The sequence below is a fragment of the Ipomoea nil genome, unplaced genomic scaffold (genome assembly GCF_001879475.1).
Source record: "Ipomoea nil cultivar Tokyo-kokei standard unplaced genomic scaffold, Asagao_1.1 scaffold1734, whole genome shotgun sequence".
In the NCBI taxonomy this organism is placed as follows: domain Eukaryota; kingdom Viridiplantae; phylum Streptophyta; class Magnoliopsida; order Solanales; family Convolvulaceae; genus Ipomoea; species Ipomoea nil.
The window spans coordinates 316,634-333,139 of NW_017618162.1; the positions used below are offsets into that span (position 1 = coordinate 316,634).

A 16,506-nucleotide genomic window follows, 5' to 3' on the forward strand; every position below is an offset into this window, starting at 1 on the left:
TTAATAGAAGTGTGAATATAAATTTTATTTAAAAATATATATATAAAATTGAATTTATATAATAAATTATTAAATTTGAAAAGCGTTTAGTCCATAGGGTTGCTTAAATTGAGAAGCCAAACTTAACGAATTATGCTCTAGAGCTGCATGTTTGGTTTGCTTAATTCGAGAGGCTTAACGAATGCAAAGGTAATGCGTTTGCCAGGAGTCGAACCCGGTCTATTGCTTGGAAGGCAATTATCCTAACCGTTGGACTACAACGCAATTTCATTATATGGTACTTTCTCTGTATAACGCTATGACATCTACATTCTCAACCGGGAATGTCATAATATTATTGAGAATATGAATTATGTAATTTTCGAATCTCTATTTCTAGGTGAGGCCTAAGCGCATATCCTTAAACAATTCTTGGATTCAATGCAATATTTCATCTTGTTTGTCTTCCTTAGGTTTGAAACAAAGACCTTCTTATGAAATTCAATGAGTAAGTTAAAAACAATAAATAATAACAGAATATTTTGTTACAAAAAGTATACACTGACGGGGTCCATGTATATTTATTAAAAAGTAAGTGATATAATAGAGGGTAATGTAGAAAAAAATAATAAAAATTACAAAATCAAAATAATACGAAACTTTCATTTCAAGTTTCAACAACCGATTGAAGAAACTTGTTTTAGTTGATATTTTAAAAATATTAAGAGGTGAATAAATTGATATCAAAATTACAAACTGATAAAATATAAAAGAGTGTAGTCCATAGGGTGGCTTAAATCGAGAAGCCAAACTTAACAAAATTAAGCTCTAGGGCTGCATGGAGTAGAACCCGGTGTATTGCTTAGAAGGAAATTATCCTAACCGTTGGACTACAAACGAAATTGCATTATATGGTACGTTCTTTGTATAACACTATGACATCTACATTCTCAACCGGGAATGTCATAATGTTATTGAGAATATGAATTATGTAATTTTCGAATCTCAATTTCTAGGTGAGGCCTAAGCGCATATCCTTAAACAATTCTTGGATTCAATGCAATATTTCATCTTGTTTGTCTTCCTTAGGTTTGAACCAAAGACCTTCTTATGAAATTCAATGAGTAAGTTAAAAACAATAAATAATAAACAGAATATTTTGTTACAAAACTATACACTGACGGGGTCCATGTATATTTATTAAAAAGTAAGTGATATAATAGAGGTAATGTAGAAAAAAATAATAAAAATTACAAAGTTCAAAATAATACGAAACTTTCATTTCAAGTTTCAACAACCGAATGAAGAAACTTGTTTTAGTTGATATTTTAAAAATATTAAGAGGTGAATAAATTGATATAAAATTACAAACTGGTAAAATATAAAAGTTTGTTTAATAGAAGTGTGAATATAAATTTTATTTAAAATATATATATAAAATTGAATTTATATAATAAATTATTAAATTTGAAAAGCGTTTAGTCCATAGGGTTGCTTAAATTGAGAAGCCAAACTTAACAAATTATGCTCTAGAGCTGCATGTTTGGTTTGCTTAATTCGAGAGCTTAACGAATGCAAAGGTAATGCGTTTGCCAGGAGTCGAACCCGGTCTATTGCTTGGAAGGCAATTATCCTAACCGTTGGACTACAAACGCAATTTCATTATATGGTACTTTCTCTGTATAACGCTATGACATCTACATTCTCAACCGGGAATGTCATAATGTTATTGAGAATATGAATTATGTAATTTTCGAATCTCTATTTCTAGGTGAGGCCTAAGCGCATATCCTAAACAATTCTTGGATTCAATGCAATATTTCATCTTGTTTGTCTTCCTTAGGTTTGAAACAAAGACCTTCTTATGAAATTCAATGAGTAAGTTAAAAACAATAAATAATTAACAGAATATTTGTTACAAAAGTATACACTGACGGGGTCCATGTATATTTATTAAAAAGTAAGTGATATAATAGAGGGTAATGTAGAAAAAAATAATAAAATTACAAAAATCAAAATAATACGAAACTTTCATTTCAAGTTTCAACAACCGATTGAAGAAACTTGTTTTAGTGATATTTTAAAAATATTAAGAGGTGAATAAATTGATATCAAAATTACAAACTGTAAAATATAAAGAGTTAGTCCATAGGGTGGCTTAAATCGAGAAGCCAAACTTAACAAAATTAAGCTCTAGGGCTGCATGGGAGTAGAACCCGGGTGTATTGCTTAGAAGGAAATTATCCTAACCGTTGGACTACAAACGAAATTGCATTATATGGTACGTTCTTTGTAATAACACTATGACATCTACATTCTCAACCGGGAATGTCATAATGTTATTGAGAATATGAATTATGTAATTTTCGAATCTCAATTTCTAGGTGAGGCCTAAGCGCATATCCTTAAACAATTCTTGGATTCAATGCAATATTTCATCTTGTTTGTCTTCCTTAGGTTTGAACCAAAAGACCTTCTTATGAAATTCAATGAGTAAGTTAAAAACAATAAATAATAAACAGAATATTTTGTTACAAACTATACACTGACCGGGGTCCATGTATATTTATTAAAAAGTAAGTGATATAATAGAGGGTAATGTAGAAAAAAATAATAAAAATTACAAAGTTCAAAATAATACGAAACTTCATTTCAAGTTTCAACAACCGAATGAAGAAACTTGTTTTAGTTGATATTTTAAAAATATTAAGAGGTGAATAAATTGATATAAAAATTACAAACTGGTAAAATATAAAAGTTTGTTTAATTAGAAGTGTGAATATAAATTTTATTTAAAAATATATATATAAAATTGAATTATATAATAAATTATTAAATTTGAAAAGCGTTTAGTCCATAGGGTTTGCTTAAATTGAGAAGCCAAACTTAACGGAAATTATGCCTCTAGAGCTGCATGTTTGGTTTGCTTAATTCGAGAGGCTTAACGAATGCAAAGGTAATGCGTTTGCCAGGAGTCGAACCCGGGTCTATTGCTTGGAAGGCAATTATCCTAACCGTTGGACTACAAACGCAATTTTCATTATATGGTACTTTCTCTGTATAACGCTATGACATCTACATTCTCAACCGGGAATGTCATAATATTATTGAGAATATGAATTATGTAATTTTCGGAATCTCTATTTCTAGGTGAGGCCTAAGCGCATATCCTTAAACAATTCTTGGATTCAATGCAATATTTCATCTTGTTTGTCTTCCTTAGGTTTGAAACAAAGACCTTCTTATGGAATTCAATGTGTAAGTTAAAAACAATAAATAATTAACAGAATATTTTTGTTACAAAAGTATACACTGACGGCATCCATGTATATTTATTAAAAAGTAAGTGATATAATAGAGGGCAATGTAGAAAAAAATAATAAAAATTACAAAAATCAAAATTATACGAAACTTTCATTTCAAGTTTCAACAACCGATTGAACAAACTTGTTTTAGTAGATATTTTAAAAATATTAAGAGGTGAATAAATTGATATCAAAATTACAAACTGGTAAAATATAAAAGAGTTTAGTCCATAGGGTGGCTTAAATCGAGAAGCCAAACTTAACAAAATTATGCTCTAGGGCTGCATGGGAGTAGAACCCGGGTGTATATTGCTTAGAAGGAAATTATCCTAACCGTTGGACTACAAACGAAATTGCATTATATGGTACGTTCTTTTTATAACACTATGACATCTACATTCTCAACCGGGAATGTCATAATGTTATTGAGAATATGAATTATGTAATTTTCGAATCTCAATTTCTAGGTGAGGCCTAAGCGCATATCCTTAAACAATTCTTGGATTCAATGCAATATTTCATCTTGTTTGTCTTCCTTAGGTTTGAACCAAAGACCTTCTTATGAAATTCAATGAGTAAGTTAAAAACAATAAATAATAAACAGAAATATTTTGTTACAAAACTATACACTGACGGGGGGGTCCATGTATATTTATTAAAAAGTAAGTGATATAATAGAGGGTAATGTAGAAAAAAATAATAAAAATTACAAAGTTCAAAATAATACGAAACTTTCATTTCAAGTTTCAACAACCGAATGAAGAAACTTGTTTTAGTTGATATTTTAAAAATATTAAGAGGTGAATAAATTGATATAAAAATTACAAACTGGTAAAATATAAAAGTTTGTTTAATAGAAGTGTGAATATAAATTTTATTTAAAAATATATATATAAAATTGAATTTATATAATAAATTATTAAATTTGAAAAGCGTTTAGTCCATAGGGTTGCTTAAATTGAGAAGCCAAACTTAACGAAATTAAATTATGCTCTAGAGCTGCATGTTTGGTTTGCTTAATTCGAGAGGCTTAACGAATGCAAAGGTAATGCGTTTGCCAGGAGTCGAACCCGGGTCTATTGCTTGGAAGGCAATTATCCTAACCGTTGGACTACAAACGCAATTTCATTATATGGTACTTTCTCTGTATAACGCTTTGACATCTACATTCTCAACCGGGAATGTCATAATATTATTGAGAATATGAATTATGTAATTTTCGAATCTCTATTTCTAGGTGAGGCCTAAGCGCATATCCTTAAACAATTCTTGGATTCAATGCAATATTTCATCTTGTTTGTCTTCCTTAGGTTTGAAACAAAGACCTTCTTATGGAATTCAATGTGTAAGTTAAAAACAATAAATAATTAACAGAATATTTTGTTACAAAAGTATACACTGACGGCATCCATGTATATTTATTAAAAAGTAAGTGATATAATAGAGGGCAATGTAGAAAAAAATAATAAAAATTACAAAAATCAAAATTATACGAAACTTTCATTTCAAGTTTCAACAACCGATTGAACAAACTTGTTTTAGTAGATATTTTAAAAATATTAAGAGGTGAATAAATTGATATCAAAATTACAAACTGGTAAAATATAAAAGAGTTTAGTCCATAGGGTGGCTTAAATCGAGAAGCCAAACTTAACAAAATTATGCTCTAGGGCTGCATGGGAGTAGAACCCGGGTGTATTGCTTAGAAGGCAATTATCCTAACCGTTGGACTACAAACGCAATTTCATTATATGGTACTTTCTTTGTATAATGCTATGACATCTACATTCTCAACCGGGAATGTCATAATGTTATTGAGAATATGAATTATGTAATTTTCGAATCTCAATTTCTAGGTGAGGCCTAAGCGCATATCCTTAAACAATTCTTAGATTCAATGCAATATTTCATCTTGTTTGTCTTCCTTAGGTTTGAACCAAAGGCCTTCTTATGAAATTCAATGAGCAAGTTAAAAACAATAAATAATAAACAGAATATTTTGTTACAAAACTATACACTGACGGGGTCCATGTATATTTATTAAAAAGTAAGTGATATAATAGAGGGCAATGTAGAAAAAAATAATAAAAATTACAAAAATCAAAATAATACGAAACTTTCATTTCAAGTTTCAACAACCGATTGAAGAAACTTGTTTTAGTTGATATTTTAAAAATATTAAGAGGTGAATAAATTGATATCAAAATTACAAACTGGTAAAATATAAAAGTTTGTTTAATAGAAGTGTGAATATAAATTTTATTTAAAAATATATATATATAAAATGGAATTTATATAATAAATTATTAAATTTGAAAAGAGTTTAGTCCATAGGGTTGCTTAAATTGAGAAGCCAAACTTAACGGAATTATGCTCTAGAGCTGCATGTTTGGTTTGCTTAATTCGAGAGGCTTAACGAATGCAAAGGTAATGCGTTTGCCAGGAGTCGAACCCGGGTCTATTGCTTGGAAGGCAATTATCCTAACCGTTGGACTACAAACGCAATTTCATTATATGGTACTTTCTCTGTATAACGCTATGACATCTACATTCTCAACCGGGAATGTCATAATGTTATTGAGAATATGAATTATGTAATTTTCGAATCTCTATTTCTAGGTGAGGCCTAAGCGCATATCCTTAAATAATTCTTGGATTCAATGCAATATTTCATCTTGTTTGTCTTCCTTAGGTTTGAAACAAAGACCTTCTTATGAAATTCAATGTGTAAGTTAAAAACAATAAATAATTAACAGAATATTTTGTTACAAAAGTATACACTGACGGCATCCATGTATATTTATTAAAAAGTAAGTGATATAATAGAGGGCAATGTAGAAAAAAATAATAAAAATTACAAAAATCAAAATTATACGAAACTTTCATATCAAGTTTCAACAACCGATTGAACAAACTTGTTTTAGTAGATATTTTAAAAATATTAAGAGGTGAATAAATTGATATCAAAATTACAAACTGGTAAAATATAAAAGAGTTTAGTCCATAGGGTGGCTTAAATCGAGAAGCCAAACTTAACAAAATTATGCTCTAGGGCTGCATGGGAGTAGAACCCGGGTGTATTGCTTAGAAGGCAATTATCCTAACCGTTGGACTACAAACGCAATTTCATTATATGGTACTTTCTTTGTATAATGCTATGACATCTACATTCTCAACCGGGAATGTCATAATGTTATTGAGAATATGAATTATGTAATTTTCGAATCTCAATTTCTAGGTGAGGCCTAAGCGCATATCCTTAAACAATTCTTGGATTCAATGCAATATTTCATCTTGTTTGTCTTCCTTAGGTTTGAACCAAAGACCTTCATATGAAATTCAATGAGTAAGTTAAAAACAATAAATAATTTACGGAATATTTTGTTACAAAAGTATACACTGACGAGGTCCATGAATATTTATTAAAACGTATCTGATATACTAGAGGGTAATGTAGAAAAAAATAATAAATATTTCAAAAATCAAAATAATACGAAACTTTCATTTCAAGTTTCAACAACCGATTGAACAAACTTGTTTTAGTAGATATTTTTAAAATATTAAGAGGTGAATAAATTGATATCAAAATTACAAACTGGTAAAATATAAAAGAGTTTAGTCCATAAGGTTGCTTAAGTTGAGAAGCCAAACTTAACGAAATTAAGCTCAAGGGCTGCATGTTTGGTTTGCTTAACTCGAGAGGCTTAACAAATGCAAAAGTAATGCGTTTCCCGGGAGTCGAACCCAAGTGTATTGTTTGGAAGGCAATTATCCTAACCGTTGGACTACAAACACAATTTCATTATATGGTACTTTCTTTGTATAACACTATGACATCTACATTCTCAACCGGGAATGTCATAATGTTATTGAGAATATGAATTATGTAATTTTCGAATCTCTATTTCTAGGTGAGGCCTAAGCGCATATCCTTAAACAATTCTTGGATTCAATGCAATATTTCATCTTGTTTGTCTTCCTTAGGTTTGAACCAAAGACCTTCTTATGAAATTCAATGAGTAAGTTAAAAACAATAAATAATAAACAGAATATTTTGTTACAAAACTATACATTGACGGGGTCCATGTATATTTATTAAAAAGTAAGTGATATAATAGAGGGTAATGTAGAAAAAAATAATAAAAATTACAAAGTTCAAAATAATACGAAACTTTCATTTCAAGTTTCAACAACCGAATGAAGAAACTTGTTTTAGTTGATATTTTAAAAATATTAAGAGGTGAATAAATTGATATCAAAATTACAAACTGGTAAAATATAAAAGTTTGTTTAATAGAAGTGTGAATATAAATTTTATTTAAAATATATATATATATAATTGAATTTATATAATAAATTATTAAATTTGAAAAGCGTTTAGTCCATAGGGTTGCTTAAATTGAGAAGCCAAACTTAACGAAATTATGCTCTATAGCTGCATGTTTGGTTTGCTTAATTCGAGAGGCTTAACGAATGCAAAGGTAATGCGTTTGCCAGGAGTCGAACCCGGGTCTATTGCTTGGAAGGCAATTATCCTAACCGTTGGACTACAAACGCAATTTCATTATATGGTACTTTCTCTGTATAACGTTATGACATCTACATTCTCAACCGGGAATGTTATAATGTTATTGAGAATATGAATTATGTAATTTTCGAATCTCTATTTCTAGGTGAGGCCTAAGCGCATATCCTTAAACAATTCTTGGATTCAATGCAATATTTCATCTTGTTTGTCTTCCTTAGGTTTGAAACAAAGACCTTCTTATGAAATTCAATGTGTAAGTTAAAAACAATAAATAATTAACAGAATATTTTGTTACAAAGGTATACACTGACGGCATCCATGTATATTTATTAAAAAGTAAGTGATATAATAGAGGGCAATGTAGAAAAAAATAATAAAAATTACAAAAATCAAAATAATACGAAACTTTCATTTCAAGTTTCAACAACCGATTGAAGAAACTTGTTTTAGTTGATATTTTAAAAATATTAAGAGGTGAATAAATTGATATCAAAATTACAAACTGGTAAAATATAAAAGAGTGTAGTCCATAGGGTGGCTTAAATCGAGAAGCCAAACTTAACAAAATTAAGCTCTAGGGCTGCATGGGAGTAGAACCCGGGTGTATTGCTTAGAAGGAAATTATCCTAACCGTTGGACTACAAACGAAATTGCATTATATGGTACGTTCTTTGTATAACACTATGACATCTACATTCTCAACCGGGAATGTCATAATGTTATTGAGAATATGAATTATGTAATTTTCGAATCTCAATTTCTAGGTGAGGCCTAAGCGCATATCCTTAAACAATTCTTGGATTCAATGCAATATTTCATCTTGTTTGTCTTCCTTAGGTTTGAACCAAAGTAATGAGTAAGTTAAAAACAATAAATAATAAACAGAATATTTTGTTACAAAACTATACACTGACGGGGTCCATGTATATTTATTAAAAAGTAAGTGATATAATAGAGGGTAATGTAGAAAAAAATAATAAAAATTACAAAAATCAAAATAATACGAAGCTTTCATTTCAAGTTTCAACAACCGATTGAAACAACTTGTTTTAGTAGATATTTTAAAAATATTAAGAGGTGAATAAATTGATATCAAAATTACAAACTGGTAAAATATAAAAGTTTGTTTAATAGAAGTGTGAATATAAATTTTATTCAAAAAAATATATATAAAATGGAATTTATATAATAAATTATTAAATTTGAAAAGAGTTTAGTCCATAGGGTTGCTTAAATCGAGAAGCAAAACTTAACGAAATTATGCTCTAGGGCTGCATGTTTGGTTTGATTAATTCGAGAGGCTTAACGAATGGAAAGGTAATGCGTTTGCCGAGAGTTGAACCCGGGTATCCTAACCGTTGGACTACAAACGTAATTTCATTATATGGTACTTTCTTTGTATAACGCAATGACATTTACATTCTCAACCGGGAATGTGATAATGTTATTGAGAATATGAATGATGTAATTTTCGAATCTCTATATCTAGGTGAGGCCTAAACGCATAACCTTAACCAATTCTTGGATTCAATGCAATATTTCATCTTGTTTGTCTTCCTTAGGTTCGAACCAAAGACCTTTCTTATGAAATTCAATGAATAAGTTAAAAACAATAAATAATTAACAGAATATTTTGTTGCAAAAGTATACACTAACGGGGTCCATGTATATTTATTAAAAAGTAAGTGACATAATAGAGGGTAATGTAGAAAAAAAATAATAAAAATTACAAAAATCAAAATAATACGAAACTTTCATTTCAAGTTTCAACAACCGATTGAACAAACTTGTTTTAGTAGATATTTTAAAAATATTAAGAGGTGAATAAATTGATATCAAAATTACAAACTGGTAAAATATAAAAGCTTGTTTAATAGAAGTGTGAATATAAATTATATTTAAAAAATATTTATATAATGGAATTTATATAATAAATTATTAAATTTGATAAGAGTTGGTACATAGGGTTGCTTAAATAGAGAAGCCAAACTTAACGAAATTAAACTCTTGAGCCGCATGTTTGGTTTGCTTAATTTGAGAGGCTTAACGAATGCATAGGTAATGTGTTAGGAACCATGTATTAGGATTTTGATGATACCAATGTAATGTAGAAAGTAGACCCCTAACTCTTTCGTTTTTATTGTATCGCTACTTTCGTTCTAGACGAAAGTTGCCATAACTCATATGTAATTCGTGTTAAGCTAGAACAAACACACGAAAGGAGTTATGAATAGAAGATAGGCTGATCAAGACGAAAGAAGACTCCACAGCAACGAAAGAAGGAGTTGTCATTAAGAAGACAGTTCTTTTCAACAAGTATTCTTCTTCTCATCAACAAGAAGAATGTTCTACCTGTCTGATGTGACAACATCCTAGGACAATAAGGACCTCAACTCATGGGACACGCTACCCGAAGAGCATTTAATGAAGTTGTACTATCTCTGGAGCTAAAAGACAAAAGTCATCAGATCCTCCATACCTTCAACGGCTTCATAGTACAAACCCATTTATGAAGCATTAAATGCATGAGGCTCCATGGTCCTTGTCCAACAGATAAAAGGTTTAAAAATTCATTTCCCTCCAACGGATGAATTTTCATCACCTATATAAACCAACCTTCATCAACTAAGAAGGTGCTGGTTCATTTTATCACTCTACTCACTCTCTTGCAAAAAGCTCTTAAAAGTGAACAAATCTCAAAGCTTTTTGTGAACCAGCTAGTTAAGGTGTTAAGGCATTTGAAGTAGATCATCCATCACTGCCCTACATCTTGTAAGAAGTCTTGCACATTTGAAGCAATCATCACACACCTACAAGACTTCACAGTTGGAGGAATCAAGAAATTCTTTCTCACCAACCTCAACTTAGAAGAAGAAGTTGATAGAGGCGGAGTAAACTCTCGGAGTTGAAAAACCTTCAAAGGCTGTCCGGCTTAGTGATCAAGGAAGTCTTTGTGTATTTGTACTAAAGAAGTGATAGTGCAATCCTTCCAGCAGTTGTGGAAGAAGAGTGGAAGTAGGCAAAGTTTGGCCGAACCACTATAAAATCTCGTCTCGCTTCTCTCTTTACTTACTGGTTTAGTTTACTGCTTGCATATCATCCTTTTCATCACTTATCTCATCTTCTCATCAAACTCGTGCAACCCTCTCTTAATAACCTTTCCGCTGTGCTTATCCTCTCAAAAGTGTTGTCAAGGTTTTTCTGTTAAAGAATTTAAAGAAAAACAAGAGTCTATTCACCCCCCCCCCCCCTCTAGACTCATCATACAATCTATCGGGACCAACAAGTGGTATCAGAGCTGAATACCTTGAACGGTGAAGGCTTTTTGCGTTTTACTGCTTGGTAGATCCACCTTTGATTTTTTGTTTTTGGGATCTTCCTTGTTGCACGATTTTTTTTAAAAAAAAAAATGGAATTGGAACATGCACAAAATCGCTCTAGACAGCTTGCTTTTAGTCTTGCCAAGTTTGATGACTGGAAATTAAGAATGCAGGCTCTTCTGTGCTCTATTCATGATGAAATGTGGGACGTCATAACTACTGGACCTATCACAGTGATGATGGCAAATGCACAGGCTGCTGCTCAAGGACCAGATGCTCCACAAATAATACCAAAGCCGAAAGAGCAGTATAACTCGGAAGAAAGAACAAGAGCAAACCTGGACAATGTGGCAAGGAACATTCTTTACAACTCTCTAGATGATTCACTCTTCCCCAGAGTCAGAAAATGTAAAAATGCTATGGAAGTATGGAAAGTTCTAATGGACTTGGGAGAAGGAGATGAACAAGAAAAGGACAACAAACTGACAATAGCCATGAAGAAGTTCGAAGACTTTAAGATGCAACCAAACGAGACGATCATGGAGATGGAGTTAAGATTCACAAGACTAATGGGAGACTTATCAGACCTTGGAAAAGAACTCACCGAAAAGGAGATGAATCTAAAAATTCTTCGTGGGCTGCCGAAGTCATGGGAAATGAAGGTCATCGCGATGAGAGATAATCGTGATATGAAAACAACACCCACAGCCAAAATCTTCAGTGATCTCAAAGCATATGAGTTTGAACATGAACCGAAAGATGCTGAGGAACCAGAAACGAGAAATATTGCCCTCGTAGCAAATCAGGCGGCGTCAACTCCTAACAGGTCGAAATCTAACTCTTGTGATTTTTTAACTGACGAACAATATGCCCTATTTGTCAGGAAGATGAAAAGATTCATGAGAAAGAACAATTTTCAAGATCCACAACGGTCAAGCCACCGAAAGAGGCATGAAAGCCTTCCTCAGGCCTCAAAGACCGAAACCACTGATTCACAGCTGTTGTGCTACAACTGCCGAAAGCCAGGGCACTTCAAAGCAAACTGCCCCTATCCAATGGTTAGCAAATATCAAGATGGCAACAATATCACAAGCTCTTCAAGGGAATCTGGAGAAAAGCACAAGAAAAGTGATAAACCAGAATCATCAAATTCCAAGAGTGAGGGAAGAAGAAAAGCAATGGTTGTTGCCGAAAACACTGAAAAAGCTATACCCGAAAGTAGTACCTCAAGCTCAAGCTCAGAAGACGAAAGCATTGATGAGGAGAAAGGACTACTATGCCTCTACAGCCAAGAATCAGAGGATCTATGCCTCATGGCAGATGAAGAAGAGGTAAACTCTCAATCTTCTTCTTGCTTTTCAGCCGAATCAAGTTCTTTAGTGAGTCAAACCTCCAGTGAATCTGTCACTGAAATGATGAGGAGGTTTAAGTTAATAAATAGCACTTACTCCAAGCTAAAAGAGGAGAACTCTCGGCTCATGACTAGCCATAATGAATTAGAGCAAGTTCGCATTGAGAACAAAATGCTGATCATTGCTAAGGAGCAGCTCGAGAAAAATGTTCTCGCTCTTAAGGAGCAGTGCACAGCAAAAGAAAAGAGAGAGCAAGAATTGCTTGAAGTATTGGACAAGTTTAACAAGTCATCCAACTTAATGGACAGAATGTTAAACGAATCCAGACTGCCCGGAGAGAAAACCGGAATTGGTTTTAACTCCAGCTCCTCTTCACAAGTCGAAACGAACAAATCCACGAATGCATACTGACATGAGAGTCTTGCAACCATATTTGTTCAAGGACCAACCCAGCTGCCCGAGCCTATGATGGTACATAACAATGTCACAGCACCACAATCAACAAGCCAACCAAAAGGAAAGGCTGTACAACGAATTGTGGAAACAGGAAAGAGAAAACCTAGTAAAGGCAATTCTAGACAAATATGTGTCAAAAGGAATGGACCAAATGGCAGTGGAAAAAGTCCACACCAAAAATTGAGTCAGCCTAACTGGAATTCTCGATCCTATAAAAAGACAAATGTTAACCAGAGGCAATTTCGTCCAAAGAGTTCTGCTCAGGAAATCTCAAAGAACGGACAACCTGAAAGGATCCTAAGAAGATCTGGGTATGGGAATGGAAGGACTGGGCCTTCAGAAGAAAATTGGTTTGTTTACCCGGAACTCCTCTCGAGGAAAGCTCTTAAGATAACACATCAACGTAAACAAACCAATTATCGTTGGCATTATGAAAATCCTCCACCAAAAGAACAACAAAGGAAGTATAAGGACAAAATCTTTGCCAGTGTTTATTTCGATTATCGCACCTCCAACGGATACAAAGGACCAAGGATGAGTCATGTGCACTCTAGGTTAATGTGGGTTCCAAAACTGACTACTAACCCCCAAGGACCCGAAACTAAGTGGGTACCTAAAAATACATGATCATTGATGCAGGAGAAACAGGTCATATGGTATGTAGACAGTGGATGCTCAAGACATATGACTGGTGACAAAACAATTTTGAGCAACTTCAAAGAAATAAATGGACCCAAAGTCATCTTTGGAGGAGAAAGAAGTGGCCAAACTCGAGGAAAAGGAGATATCATCAAGAAAGGAATAATCATACAAGATGTCTCTTATGTAGAAGGACTTAAATTCAACCTTCTAAGCACAAGTCAGTTCTGCGATAAAGGATACAAAGTAGAATTCCTTAAAGAAGAGTGCAAAATCATAAACACGAAGGATGGCAGGACAGCACTTACAGGCCAACGAAAGAAGAACATGTATGTAATTTCATTAAATTCTTCTAATACTAACATTTGTCTTGTAGCTAAGAGCAATGCAGATCTCAATCAAGAATGGCACAACAAGCTAAGCCACTTGAACATGAAGACAATAAATAAGCTTGCAAAAAGGAATCTTGTGAGAGGCTTACCCGAAACATCTTACACGAAAGATAGGTTATGTGATGCCTGCCAAAAGGGAAAACAGCTGAGATCGTCCTTCAAGTCAAAAGATGTAGACACAAGTTCTCGATCTCTAAACCTTCTGCACATGGATCTTTTTGGACCAATAGATCCAGCAAGTATAAGCGGAAGAAAGTACACCCTTGTGGTAGTAGATGACTTTTCAAGATATACATGGGTTCTTTTCTTGAAAAAGAAGAATGAAACAGAAACGGCTCTGCCAAATCTTCTGAAGCAACTTCAAACAGAAAAGGAAGTCAAAATAACAAGAATCAGATCGGATCAAGGAACCGAATTTGTCAACAAAGTGATAAAGGATTTCTGTGCTCAAAATGGAATATTTCATCAACTCTCGGCAGCACGAACGCCTCAGCAAAACGGAGTAGCCGAAAGAAGAAATAGAACTCTAAAAGAAGCAGCACGAACAATGATCTCACACTCAGGTCTACCAAGAGATTTTGGGCTGAAGCCATAAACACCGCATGCTATACACAGAACAGATCCTTAATCAACAAGTCTCACAACAAAACACCATATGAGCTATGGAAAGGTAAGACTCCAAATATTGGATATTTTCATGTTTTTGGTTGCAGGTGTTTTATTCACAACAATGGCAAAAGCTATCTTAAAGCATTTGACGAAAGAGCTGACGAAGGATTATTCATGGGATACTCATCCATAAGCAAAGCATTCAGAGTTCTGAACAAGCGAACAATGATTATCGAAGAATCCATCCACGTCAAATTTGATGAGCAATCTGAGAAAAACCCTTCTGGATACAAGATACCTGCTATCCCAGCTCAAAATACCCAGAAATCCGTAGACGAAGACATCTCAGACGAAGAAGACTTACTTTCGTCCTACATGAAGTATCAGCCGAAAGTACCAGAACCCGAAATGTCATCTGAACAAGCAAATGGAAATCAACCTATCAATCCTTCTAGCAACGCACCATCTGAACCAATGATCTACATAGACCTCCCCTATATCCCAGAGATGGATACTCAGCCTTCTCAAGATGTCTTTGAGCCAGATCTTAGATGGTTGAAAGATCATCCACCAGATCAAGTTATTGGAGATGTTCAAGAAGGTGTTAGAACAAGAGCGTCATTACACGAAAGTATAATGGCATGCTTCTTATCCCAAATAAAGCCGAAATCTGTAGATGAAGCTTTATGTGATCCTGACTGGGTAATAGCTATGCAAGAAGAACTTCATCAATTTGAACGAAATGAAGTATGGGAACTAGTACCAAGACCATCACATCAAAATGTCATTGGAACTAAATGGGTTTTTAGAAACAAAATGAGTGAAGATGGACTCATTGTTAGGAACAAAGCTCGCCTTGTGGCTAAAGGATATTGTCAGGAGGAAGGTATTGATTTTGATGAGACCTTCGCCCCCGTAGCCAGATTGGAAGCTATACGAATATTCTTAGCTTTTGCAGCTTACAAAAATTTCAAAGTCTATCAAATGGATGTCAAAAGCGCCTTCCTGAATGGACTTCTTGAAGAAGAAGTATATGTTGAACAACCTCCTGGTTTTGCTATCAACAATGACCTCGAAAAGGTGTACCACCTTAAGAAAGCACTCTACGGTTTGAAACAAGCTCCACGAGCTTGGTATGATACACTATCATGTTTTCTAATCAATCGTGGCTTCACGAAAGGAGTGGTTGACAAAACACTCTTTCGTATAAAGGATAATGATCATATCCTACTGGTACAAATATATGTTGACGATATTATCTTTGGAAGCACGAACCCAGATCTATGTGAAAAATTCTCCAATCTCATGAAAGGAAAATTTGAAATGAGTATGATGGGAGAACTGAATTATTTTCTAGGCTTACAAGTCAAACAATGTCCTGATGGGATATTTATAAACCAAGCCAAATACACAAAAGATCTGATCCGAAAGTTTGGCATTGATGGAAAAAGTTCCGTCAAAATACCTATGAGTACATCCCTTAGGATGGACATTGACAATGAAGGAAAGGAAGTTGATCAGAAAAATTTTCGTGGTATTATTGGCTCTCTTCTATACCTAACAGCAAGTAGACCCGATATCTCGTTTGCTGTTGGTGTATGCGCTCGCTTTCAGGCTAAACCAAAAGAAAGTCACCTGAGTGCGACTAAAAGGATATTGCGATATCTTAAGGGCACACAAAATGTCGGCCTCTGGTATCCGAAAGAAGGATCATTTGATCTGATAGGATACTCAGATGCAGACTTCGCAGGTTGTCGAATCGATCGAAAAAGCACCTCGGGAACATGTCAGTTCCTAGGAGGAAGACTTGTGTCTTGGTTTAGCAAGAAACAACATTCCATTGCTACTAGTACGGCTGAGGCCGAATACATTGCAGCTGGAAGTTGTTGTGCTCAAATCTTATGGATGAGACATCAATTAAGAGAC

General features: G+C 33.5%; 4 non-coding genes across 4 annotated transcripts; all 4 read right to left on the reverse strand.

The window, feature by feature from the left end:
• Positions 1 to 2,939: 2,939 nt before the first annotated feature.
• TRNAG-UCC lies at positions 2,940 to 3,011 on the reverse strand. The gene has a single exon. It is a non-coding gene; the product is annotated as a tRNA-Gly (tRNA).
• A 1,322-nt stretch (positions 3,012 to 4,333) lies between these two features.
• TRNAG-UCC lies at positions 4,334 to 4,405 on the reverse strand. The gene has a single exon. It is a non-coding gene; the product is annotated as a tRNA-Gly (tRNA).
• A 1,310-nt stretch (positions 4,406 to 5,715) lies between these two features.
• Positions 5,716 to 5,787, reverse strand: TRNAG-UCC. The gene has a single exon. It is a non-coding gene; the product is annotated as a tRNA-Gly (tRNA).
• Positions 5,788 to 7,769: 1,982 nt separating this feature from the next.
• On the reverse strand, positions 7,770 to 7,841 carry TRNAG-UCC. The gene has a single exon. It is a non-coding gene; the product is annotated as a tRNA-Gly (tRNA).
• Between the last annotated feature and the right edge of the window lie 8,665 nt (positions 7,842 to 16,506).